Consider the following 12470-nt stretch of genomic DNA (forward strand, 5'->3'; position numbering starts at 1 on the left):
GGAGATGAATAATAAACCAGGTTTAGACAGAAATCCACTCATCTGGGCCCTGAGGTGACTATCAGAAGCATACCTGACTATAAAGGTTGGCCACCCACACAAACGGGCTGCCAGGTCATCCACAAAAGCCACAGGACCAGAGCTATCTCAGCCCTAATGCTGCTATTAAGGGTGCAAATAGAGCTGCCAGCAGTGTGTTCAAATAGTAGTGGGTGCTCGGAAGCCAGACAAATACAGGTATGTATAGATTCTATGAGATCTATTTATATACCCCAGTGAAAAAGTAATGGTAAGTGAGGGGATAAGGGAAAGAGAACAAAATATGGCCCATAGGAAAAGTGTACCAGAAAGAACTAGGCAGAACCATTATCGGGTCTATTCATTTGTTCATTCTCTCTGTGTTTCTTAACCTGCCACATGCCAAGAACCATGCTAATCACTAAGAAGTGCAAGATGCACTGAACATTGTCCTTGAGGTATTACTATTTGATTGGAAAAGATAGACAAAAATAGTAGCAAAGGGGTAAGTTCATAATAAAACTGTCATGAGAAAGCATCATTATGGCTTCTAGACTTTTTAGAAAGGGAGATAAGACATATAGTTTATAAGTATCTTCAACAATGCATTTCTGTGTCTCTGTTTAATTGATATCTTTGGGAGTTAGTAGATTTTATGGTTTATTTTCATGTGCCTTTTTCAGAGATAATTGCGGACGTTTTGCAAGATTCCTAAATAATTAATCCTTTTATCAGGAAATTTTTAAGACAAATTCTGTGAATCTGTTTAAGAAAAGAAGAAAGTTGTGGTGCCGCATATGATGGACTACAGAATAAATACTTGGAAGCAAAATATTTTCTAGCCATCTTTACTATCTGACTCCTTGCAAAATGTGAATTGTATGAACCTTTTGTGCTATCTATAAGTATGTTCTGAGTTTCATAGTCAACATTCTCTAGCTGAACAATTCTTATGATACCAAGAGGCTAGACGTCTTTTGATAGCTATTTTATGCACTGGAACAATGCTTTTCACAATTTCTATGGCAATAACCAGTTTTGTTGTTTTTGCAGTCTATCACAGAGCCTGCTTTTTGTTTTATTGTTGTTGTTGTGGTTATTGTTTTTTGAGATGGGGGTCATACTAAGTTGCCAGGCTGACCTCAAACTCTGTATCCTATGCCTCAGTCTCCTGAATAGCTGGGATTACAGGCATGTACCACCCCACCCCTTCCAAGCCATGTTTTTATAAAACACATAATAAGAATGAATTATTTTAACAATGAAAAGGCAAAGATGTACAAAATATAAGCCTAAAAAATCCTTATAGTAGAAATACAGATAACCTACAAAAATCATAACTCTTTGAATTTATCAGAGAAACCAAGGAATCTTAATTTCAAAGTATAACAAGCTCCTCTAATGAAAGTTGAAGCACACAAACTATTTGACAGAGCATGAAGGAAAAGGTGACTGCCACAGAAACAAATAAGAAAATATAACTAAAAATTTCTTAATTTCCAAAAGTCCACGTGTGTGTTAGCATATCAGCTGAGAATAATTGGGAGTTCCAAACACAGTGGGAAGTCTTTTTCACTTGAAAACTTCTCAAGTGATCTCTACCAGATGTAAGAAATTGAGCAGGATGAAGACCAGAGAGCCCCTCTTCTCCTCTCACCAATCATGTTAGCAAAAGCGGGTGACTGCTTCTGGGGGATAGGTCTGAGACCTTGGCTGTTTCCTAGATACCTCTTACATGAAGCAATAGCTCTAAATTACTGGGGGGCAAGGCAGTAAGTTTTTGCATCCTCAGGGCCTCTGTGGAAAGGGAAGAACCAAAAAACCTTTCTGATTCTAGAAAAGTCCTTCCCTCCCCCAGGAACCAGGCAAAAGTACACTGCTTCTGGAAGAAGGGTAGAGGTAGAAATTCTCTTGAGTCTAATACAAATATAGTACAAAGAAAAGAAAGAAAAAAAAAGGTCTGCTACCATTGGAAGGACAAAAAAAAAATCCCTTCTGCCCAAGAACTACCATACCTTCATTGCAGAGTCCAGCTGTCACAGGTGGGAGGGAGAGAAAGGCTTATTCATCTGTATTCCATTCCCTGCAAGAAGAGGCACATGGACCTTGCCTAAGACAAGGAGACTTAAGAACCACCCTGGCCCCAAAATGAGCCCAGCACTGAATAACAGCCAATAGCAGTGTGGCACTGGGAAGGAATAGGAGTGTGCAGAGAGACCCGCCTCTATAATATAGAATGGTTACTGAAACTAGTATGTGGAATAGTGACACTGAGGATAATTTTCCAGCACTGCACTATAATAGCCCCACACTAAGCACAAGGCAAATGCACCTCGATACTGAAGGGATGAAAAGACTGGCTGGGTAAGGTAACAACCACATCACCAATGTCCAGTTTAACTATGATGGCCTGATAGACACTGATGGCCTTTCAGAAGGAACAGGTCCTTTTCTGGATGCAAACACTATCTTAGTCTCTGCTGTTCTTCTACTCACCATACCTGGTACATGATCAAATGGTGGGAGGAAAGAAGGAAGGAAAAAGGAAAAGGAAAAGAACATTTTATTTTCAAAAGATAAAGTAATTAAAAGAACCAGATTTAGTGGTGAGATAGATGTTGCAATTATAAGACACTAACTTTAAAATAACTGTAATTAATATGTTGATGTATCTAGTGAGAAAGGAAAACAGCATATGAATGAAGAGATGCAGGACATAGGTAGAAATAGAAACTTCAAACAAATATCAACTGAAAAAGCCAAACCATATACAATACTAGGAATTAAAAACACCTTAGACTTCTGAGCAGACTAGACCATGCTGAGGAATGACTGAGGTAACTTATAGGTCTATAGTAATTACCTGAAATGAAACACAAAAAGAAAAAAGAATAAAAACATGCATATACACATACATACATACAGCATCCAAGTGGTATGGCATGATGCCAAGTTATGTGACAAATATGTTACTAGAATTACAGGAAAAGGAGGGTCATTGGAGGCAGAAGGAACATTTAAAGAGGCCATGGTAATTAATTATACAAAAATTATTGATGAATATGAAAATACAGATTCAAAGGGTTCAGGGAACTTTAAACAGCAAAGTACTATACACACTCACACTGCATACCTAGATACGTTATAGGCATGCTGCTGAAATCCAAGAACAAACTCTTTAAAAGGCCAGAAGAAAAAAAAAAAAAACTTTCATAAGGAAAAACAGAGGTTAAAATTGAGAAGAAAATTTGTCAACCTAGGAGACAGCATTCAAAATTAAGGGCAAAACGTTTGTCTGGACAAGCAGATCTATAGTAAGAAATTTTAAATGAAGTTCTCCAGTCAGAAGAATATGATTCCTTATGAAAATCTGGTTCTATACAAATGAAGAGCATTGAAAATGGTAGGATATAAGAGAAAATAAAACTTCGTAATTACTTACCAAGGTAATTATCTATAGCAAAAATAGAAATAAATGATAACAATAGCCTAAGGAACAGAAGGAGGAGATGGAAGTTTGCTATTACAAAGTTTTACACTATCCATAAAGTGATCCAATAATGTTTAAAGGTAGACTAATAAGTTAAAGATGTAAACTCTAGAAAAAAACAGTAGAAAGCAAAGGAGTCATAAAAGCAGCCAGTTATGGAGATAAAATAGAATCATAAAACGTAATCAGAAAGAAGGCAGGAAGAGAAGAAAAAGGGAACAAATAATAAATGGGACAAATAAAATACAATCAATAAGATAACAGATTAATAAATATAAAAAGGTTTTGTTTTGCTGAGGGTCGAATCTGAGGCCTTTTGCATGTTATGTATGTGCTCTGCCACTGAGCTACATGCCTGGCTCCAGGGTAAATAGATTTAAATACAACTGTATGAATAATTATACTAATAATAAATCATGTAAGACAATTAAAATGCAGGGATTGTCAGATTGAATAAAAAAGCAAGTGCCAACTATATGCTGTTCTAAAGAAACATTTTAAATTCAGGCATATCAGTAAGTTAAAAGAATATAAAACGTACATTTATTTCACAGAAACAACAAAACCTAACCAGAAAGTTACAGGAAAGTAAAACTTTTAAACCGGTATCATCCATGAATATAGACACAAGAATTGTTCCCAATACTTTAGTAAATTAAATCCAACACTATATAAAAAGGATTACACATTATTATCCCTGAATGCAAGGTCGGTGTAGCATTTGAAAATCAGTCAGTATAATTCACAATGTAAGCAGAATAAAAAAGAAACTGTATTTCAATAGACATAGAAAACACTTTTGGCAAAATGAAATACTCATGATAAAATTCTCAGCAACTTAGAAGTTCCTCTGCCTTTTAAATGGTATCTGAAAAACCTATGAGAGACATCACAGACTTAATGGTAAAAGACTTTCCCACTTAAGATTAGGAGAATAGCATGCTAAGCGAAATAAGCCAATCCCCCAAAATCAAAGGCTGAATGTTTTCTCTGATATGCGGATGCTAATTCACAATAAGTTGAGGGGGCGGGTGAAGCTAGGGAAGAATAGAGTTACTAGGTATTAGTTATTAGGTAGAGAGGAGTGAAGGGAGGGGCAAGGGTATGGGGGTAAGAAGGATAGTAGAGTGAAATAGACATTATTCCTCATGTAAATATATGACTACATGACAGATATGATCCTAAAACATGTACAATCAGAAAATTACTCAATTTATGTATGATTTATTAAAATGCTTAAATGCATTCTACCTTCATGTATAAATAGAAAAATTTTTTAAAAATAAAAAAAGGCAAGAATGTCTACTCATAATTAACCATTTCTGATCAGTATTGTACTAGAAGTTCAGTTATTTTAGTAAGAAAAAGAAAGAAAACACACATTCAAATTAGGAAAAAGTTAAATCTGTCTTTATTTTATATGCCATGATCACTGACAGAAAATTTTCAAGATTCTGTGAAAATCTATTAGAAATAATAAGTGAATCTAAAAAGGTCAATAGGATACAAGACTAGTGTGTAAAAATTAATCATTTCACTATATGATAGCAATGAACAGTTGGAAGTCAAAATAAAGTATACATTTATAAGGGCATCCTCAAACATGAAGTATTAGGGGATAAATCTAACAAAATACGTTCTAGATTTATATCCTAACCACTGCCAAGTATTAGAGAAAGATATTAGTTCCATTAATCAGAAGACTTACTATTTTTAAGATGTGAACTTTCCCCAAAGCAATGTGACTCAATCCAATTCCAGTCAAAATACCAATGACTTGGTTTTTTTTTTTTTTTTTTTGTAGAAATTAATAAACTGATGGCTGGGCATGGCGGACATACCTGTAATCCTAGTGGCTCGGGAGGCTGAGGCAGAAGGATTAAGAATTCAAAGCCAGCCTCAGCAATTTAGTGAGGCGCTAAGCAACTCAGTGAGACCCTGTGTCTAAATAAAATAGAAAAAAGGGCTGGAGATGTACCTCAGTGGTGGAGTGCCTCTGAGTTCAATCCCTGGAGGGAGGGAGGGAGGGAGGGAGGAAGGAAGGAAGAAAGGAAGGAAAGAAGGAAAGAGGGAGGGAAGGAGGGAGAAGGGGAAAGGAAAGGAAGAAAGAAGGAAGGAGAGAGAGGGAGGGAGGGAGGAAGGAAGGGGAAGAGAGAGAGACAGAAAGAGAAATTAATGAACTGATTTTAAATTTACATGGAAAATCACAGCAACAAGAACAGCCAAAACAAGTTGGAAGAACAAAAAATTTGGAGGACTTTATTACTGTAAAATTTCTATATTGACAGTGTAGCATTCACATCAGGATAGACACTGATCAGTGGAAGAGAATGCAAGCCTAGAAATAGACCCACAGATGTAAAGTCAGTTGATTTTTCAGAACAATGCTAAGATATTTCAGTAGAGAAAGGATAGCCACTTTAAAAAAATGATGCTAGAACACTTGGATATGCGCTTTATAGCAACTTTTTTTATGATTACCCACAATTGAAAACAACTTAGAAATACATCAACTGATAAATGAATGAATGAATTTTAATACATACATACTAATAACTTTAAAGAAACAAACTGTTGGTGCATGCATCACCTTGGATGAATCTTAAAAGTATTATGCTAAGTGAAAGACTCAAGCATAAAGAGCTATATAGCTTCCATTTATATGAAATTCCAAAAAAGACAAAATGAAGGAGAGAAAGCAGATCAGTGGTTGATAGAGATTGAGGGTTAAGGGAAGCAAATGACTACCAAGGGGCTTCTTTAAAAAGGTGAATTTTAGTGTTTCATAAATTATATATACCACAATAACCATAACTCTAAAAATATATAAACTCATACATTTATTTTTAGATTCAACAGACATAACAGCACTAGTATCAAATTGTTAATTGAAGTTTCTGAACACTTACTCTCCCTGTGCTCGTCCTGTGTCATTTTGACTGGTGGCAGTTTATAAACAGGACAAGTATACAGCTTGAGCTTTACCCTGTTGGTAGATCTGCGTAAAAAGACACCACATAAGAATAGATTGGAAGGGGATGGAAAGAAATAACAGTGCCAGGGGAGGTGATACATTCATCATCAATAAAATCCTTTTTTAGTTGGAATGACATCTTCTAGAGGAAGTCATTTTGAGAATAACTTTCAGATTGAATTTCTTTCGTCTGCTGAAAAGGAGAGGACTCACAGCTTGGAGGCAAGAAATTTGAACTTTAATTATCTTGCTACTTATACTTAGTCAAATTTTCATTGTTTCTTCCTTAAACCATCTGTCAGATATATAATGTATATTACAGAGTTTTGCCTGAGAAGCACTTTGAGTACTTTGATTTAATGAATTTTTCTCTTTGGCTTCCTCTTTAGACCACCACACTGTGGTAGGCATTGTTGTTATGGTTACTATGCTAAACATTTATATTATTATGGTTTCAAGATAAAAACCTACAAATGTTTGTTTTGTCTTGGCTGCTATCCAAAATATAATACCTCTTGGAACTAAGACATGGATTACAACCAATATTTTAAGCTTCTAATTTCTTTACCTTTACATAAGAATTTTTACTTTGCAAAGCATTTTAGTGTATTTGTTTCATTCAGAGATCACTATAGTTTAGTTCATTCAAGGAATTATAGGACTTTATTCTCCTCTAGTTATTGTTGTTAAATAGGTCTTATTGAGTGTCAGGTATGGATATTGGTGATGTTCAGTTTGTTCCTCTCCTCACAAAACTATTTTTGAATTCATAAAGACAATTATACCATGTTATTATTATCATAAGCAAAGACTCAATTTCTAAACATTGCATACTGTATAATTATATAATACTTTTCAGAGGTTTGTACCTTTTATTTCTCCATCTTGGTTTTCCTTTTCTCTCTCCCTCTCTCTCTCTTTCTTTATCATTTCTCCATGCGGGTAATGTTTCTTTTTCTTGATCAATTTAGTGAAGATAGTTTTTAATTACCTTATAATAACATAGCTGGGGTTTCTGTGTCTCCTATGAAGTCACTCAACTTATTTCCAGCCTACTCCCAGAAATAGTAGGACCACCATGTGCTGATGAGCATCTAGTTGCATTTGATTTTCAACATGATATTTCTAACAAATGCTGGCCTGTTGAAAATTTCAACCAGACTTAACATTTCTCATACTTGAAAAATTCAAAATCAGAGCCGTCATACAATCTGGATTTGAATCTCTCCTACCTAGGGTTACTAACCTCCAGGCTTTCCATACAGAGCATGTGGCCTGAAATAAGAACTCAAGAGAAGTGAAAATGTTTTCCCTTTCAGATTATTTTCTTCTTTGTGACTTTTCAGAATTACTTAAAACTGGTACTGTCCTCTCTCAAAAACAACAAATGCCTAACAATAACAATAGCAGTGAATATCCCTTATTTAAAGTAAAGCATGATGAAATTGTTGATATTTTTGTGGAGAAGTCATTGTGGTCATGGTGGAAGGAGCAAACGCTCTATGCCCTGAGACCTAGCTTCAGTTCCAGCTGTTCCCTCATTGCTGCTGCATCATCTTCAAACCTACTTTCTCACATTGTGATTCACTACTTTCTCTCACTATTTCCTGCATTTGTGGGTCTTTTAGACTCATTCACCTCTCTTTAGTAGTTGAGTTCTCCTTTCTTCCATCATTTCAATCATCTTCAAAAGAGGCCCAGTTAGATACTGTCATCCCTACTAAACGATTTATTCAAGAACAGCTCCTTGGCCTCTGGCCAGTTTATGGATTGACTGTTCTTGGGTTGGGTGCCAATCTCTGGTCCATTCAGCTGTTCCTCTGTGGCAGTTTATACAGAAGGGATCATGGGTTATGTGCTCAGTGAACATTCCAATGTTTGGCCTGTCCAGACTGTAATGAGGACAAAAAAAATCTCTTCAGGAATATACCACAGAGCAGGTCAGAAGATGAGGTATGTTTGTCATTTCTGGGAAGCAATAGTTTAGACAGGCAGAATAATAATCTATCGAATCAGTCTTTCTAGGAGGTGGTTCTTTATGAAAAATGTTTTGAGCCTACTGGGTTTCAAAGAAACAGAATAAAGGGATGGGAGGGTTTTAAAGATAATACTTAGTCACAGGTACTAGTGAACTGTAGACTCTTGGCCTTACTCTGCAGTAGTTTTTATAATTTCTCTCCAGATTAAAGCTATGTGATGTTTTTTCCTCCATATAGGTTGCCTTTTAATTTTTTTATTTTTTAATTTTAATTTTGACAATATCATAGAATAATACATTATTTTTGCTTTCAATTCAGCAATTAACTGTGTCCTGAATCACCAGTGTTTATCTATCATCTGCTTAGCAGTAGGAACTCAAGAGAACTCTCTTTAAGTTCCACTTTAGTTTGTGTTCATTTTTCATACCACTTACTCTACATCACTCTCCAATTTAAGAAAAAGTTGGCTCTGTCTCCAACAGTAGCTCATCTAATGTTTTAGGGTAACAGCTTTCAGAATCTCATCTTTTACCACTCTCTAAGTGTTAATCTTCCTGATGCAAAGTATGCAGTAAATTGCCAAATGCAAAACTCTTAAAAAAAATGTCTCTGGAGACCTGCACCATAATATGATGTTAATTAGTAATAGAAAAAGGAACACTTAATCATTAATTCTAACAAAATAAAATAAATAAAATAAAATAAAATAACAAAATAAAATAAATTTTACCCTTAGGAGAAACCTTACCTCGTCCTCATACTCCATTTCAAACACTTTACTTCCTTTGGCCCTCAATACAAAGCTTAGAAACCCCAGGATAGGAGTCATTCACCAGGCTACCATCATTAGTATACTCTGGGCCTTGTCTCTCAGACTGCAAGTTTTCCTTTGAGACATTTGGTATCTTCCTTGCACCACCAAGGAGAACTCTTGATAAAGTATCTGTTTTGTTTTCTCTCTTTTATATCTCAAGTGACCAAAGTGATTGATTTGTGAAATGGTTTTGGTTTGAATTATAATCTCCCTTAAGGATATTAGTGTGAACCACTGAATCAGAATAGCAGCTGGGCCCCCAAAACTTCAGAAATTTCTCATTTTTTTTCCATGTATCACTTTATATACACTGCAGACTATTAGAGAGTTCTTTTAAAAATAGGAGCAGTATACTTAATTGTTCCATTTAACTATACTAATTTCACAAATTGCTTTTGGATTTGAGATTAAACTTTATACATTGTTTTCACATGGTGGGTATATAAACGTACGGATCATCATAGTGTATATACCTACCATTCAAATGCTTAAGTTACTGGGAGGGAACCAATGTGATTTCTGTAGTGTAAAACTTACTATAATCAGAGTAGAAAAGTGGTGAAGTGCTCAGGATGCCTAGAGCAGCATAAATCACAGTGTCAGTAACCAAAATGTAGGTCTTTTTGAGTCAATGCATGTTTGAGAAGATCACTAATGTTGTTATTTGCTTATGTCACTTAAATCTGTAAGCTTTTTTTACTTTGGCAGGGGTGGTACCAGGGATTGAACTCAGGGTCACTGAGCCACATCCCTAACCCATTTTCGTATTTCATTTAGAGACAGGGTCTCACTGAGTTGCTTAACTTGATCTTTCTGCCTCAGCCTCCCAAGTGGCTGGGATTACAGGCCTGCGCCACTGCACCCTGCTGGAAACATTTTTAAAGTTTGAGAGCTTACTTACGTTTTTCCTAGCTGCTTAATAAAATAGAACAGGAAACCAAAACGCAAATAGTATAATGTGAACTTTAAAAAAGGGATGACAATACTTGAGTTTAGGTAAATTCTTTTTAAACTGTGCAAATGAACATCTGTGCTTGGAGAATGGCAGCACAGTGCCATACAATGATATGTGGTTGTTTGAAAGAACTTTATGTGATGATGACCTTCAAGGCCAGGATACTAAACTAAATAATGATTTGGGAGAAATAACTGCACTATTCTCAAGATTCTTCTCAGACTTAACTAGATAATGCCTCACCAAGAGCAGAATATCACTGGTTTCTACAATAATAGAGGATAGCCTAGCTATTTGCTAGGGACACATTTTAGGAGAAAATTTAACATTATAATTATATATTTGGTGCTATTAAATTATACTCACATGCCTAGGTAGGAAGGACAATCTGAAAATTGAACAGTAAGGTAGCAATGTTTTGTTTTGCTCAGTAAACATGTCTTGAGCACTCATCAATGTCACGCTGTCTGCCAGCCTCTGGCCCACAAAAATGAAAGGACAGGGCCTTTGTTCTTAAGATGCTTAGTACAACTGTGTAACAAGACAGACAAGTACATGTTTATTGTGCCCTGTCAGTCTAACAGCCCTAGAAGAGCCAAGGCACAAATCAGTGCTCTGACCCACAACTGGACTACTGAGTCAGAATCTCCAAGATGAACCCTGAAATCTGTTATGTTTCATTGGACAGCCTGGCAAAGGGACCACTGCTCCAATTGCTCTGCACCCAGGTACTCTATTTGCCTCTGCCTCCCAAGATTTTGGAGGAGGTGTCTTTGTAGACTACCCTCCTGTTGAGAGGAGGGAAATAGTCATTCTACCTACCCTCCCTGAGAAGACTGAACGGGACCGTAGAATAGGTTGAGAAGTGTTCCTTGAAAGCATCCAGGTGTGCCACCAAGATGTGAAAATATAAGTTCATATCTTGCACTTTGAGAGTTTCTGTTCTTTCTAGATAGCTACATAATCAGTACTCTCCCCCTTTCCTCTTTCCTATTCCTATTGCTTATGAGTTGTCTTACCACTTATTAAGCTAATGTCGGTATGAAAGATAATTTGTTAAAAAGTGGGAAAGAATGTGTATACCTAGTATTTAGGATTACCAAAAAAAATTATATATATATATATAAGATTAACTTATATATATATAAACATATATATATAAATATATATATATAATGCACTGAGAATACCACTTATACCTTTTATTTTGTGTAGTTATGTAAGGTTTTTGTTTTTGTTTCTGTTTTGTATTAAGCAGTTTTGCTTTTTTTAAGCTGAGGTTGTATTAATGTAGACATGAGACACTCTAGAAATTGGTATTTGAAAGTTGCATCTCAGGCTGCTTTCTACCCAGATTCTTTTGGTAAGGAGACCCCTCAACTGTTACTGACTCTGCCATAGCCAAAGGATCTGGCATGTGATAGAGAGATTTTACTGTATATTAGCCTGGGAAGATTAACTGCCATAGTAAACAGTAGCTTAACACAGTGTAAGGTTATTTTTTGTTTATGTATGTGTGGGACACTAATCCCAATAAAGGGGCTCTGCCCTCATAAACTCTTCTAAACCTGACTGTTTCCCACAGGTCCCATTGCCCAATACCATCACACTGGGTGTTAGAACTTCAAGATATGAATTTGGTGGGGAGCACAAATATTTAGTTCATAACAACCTCTATTCTTTTTGGCATAGGGAGGGATAAAAATGCAAAACAAAATTTGCCATCTTGGGCTGGGCTTGTGGCTCAGTGGTAGCACGCTCACCTAGCATGAATGAGGCCCTAGGTTCAATCCTCAGCACCACATAAAAATAAATAAAATAAAGGAATCATGTCCACCTACAACTAAAAAAAAAATATTAAAAAAAATTTGCCATCTTAATTACTTTAAGTGTGTGGTTCATTAGCGTTAAGTATTGTCACACCATTGTGCAACCAGTCTTTGAACTCTTTCATCTTACTTGTTACCCATTCAACAACTTCCCATTTCCCCTCCTCCCAACCCCAGGCATAGAAAGTTCTTCATAGAAAGTTCATAGAAAGTTCTTCTTTCTATGAACTTGATTACTCCAAAAAACTCATAAGTAGAATCATGCAGTTATTTATTTGTGACTGGCTCCTTTCACTGAGCAGGAGGTTCATCCATGTTGTAGCATGTGTCCTAATTTCATTTTTTTAAAGTCTCAGTAATTTTCCATTGTGTGTGTAGAACACATTTTCTTCATCTGTGTATGCTTGAGTT

The 12470-nt window shown here is 35.9% G+C and overlaps 1 protein-coding gene across 6 annotated transcripts in view; it reads left to right on the top strand.

The window, feature by feature from the left end:
* Mcm9 (minichromosome maintenance 9 homologous recombination repair factor) overlaps positions 1–12470 on the top strand; it is an 85644-nt gene that overhangs the window by 50733 nt on the left and 22441 nt on the right. The window lies entirely within an intron of this gene.

Source organism: Sciurus carolinensis, chromosome 7 (genome assembly GCF_902686445.1).
Source record: "Sciurus carolinensis chromosome 7, mSciCar1.2, whole genome shotgun sequence".
In the NCBI taxonomy this organism is placed as follows: Eukaryota; Metazoa; Chordata; class Mammalia; order Rodentia; family Sciuridae; genus Sciurus; species Sciurus carolinensis.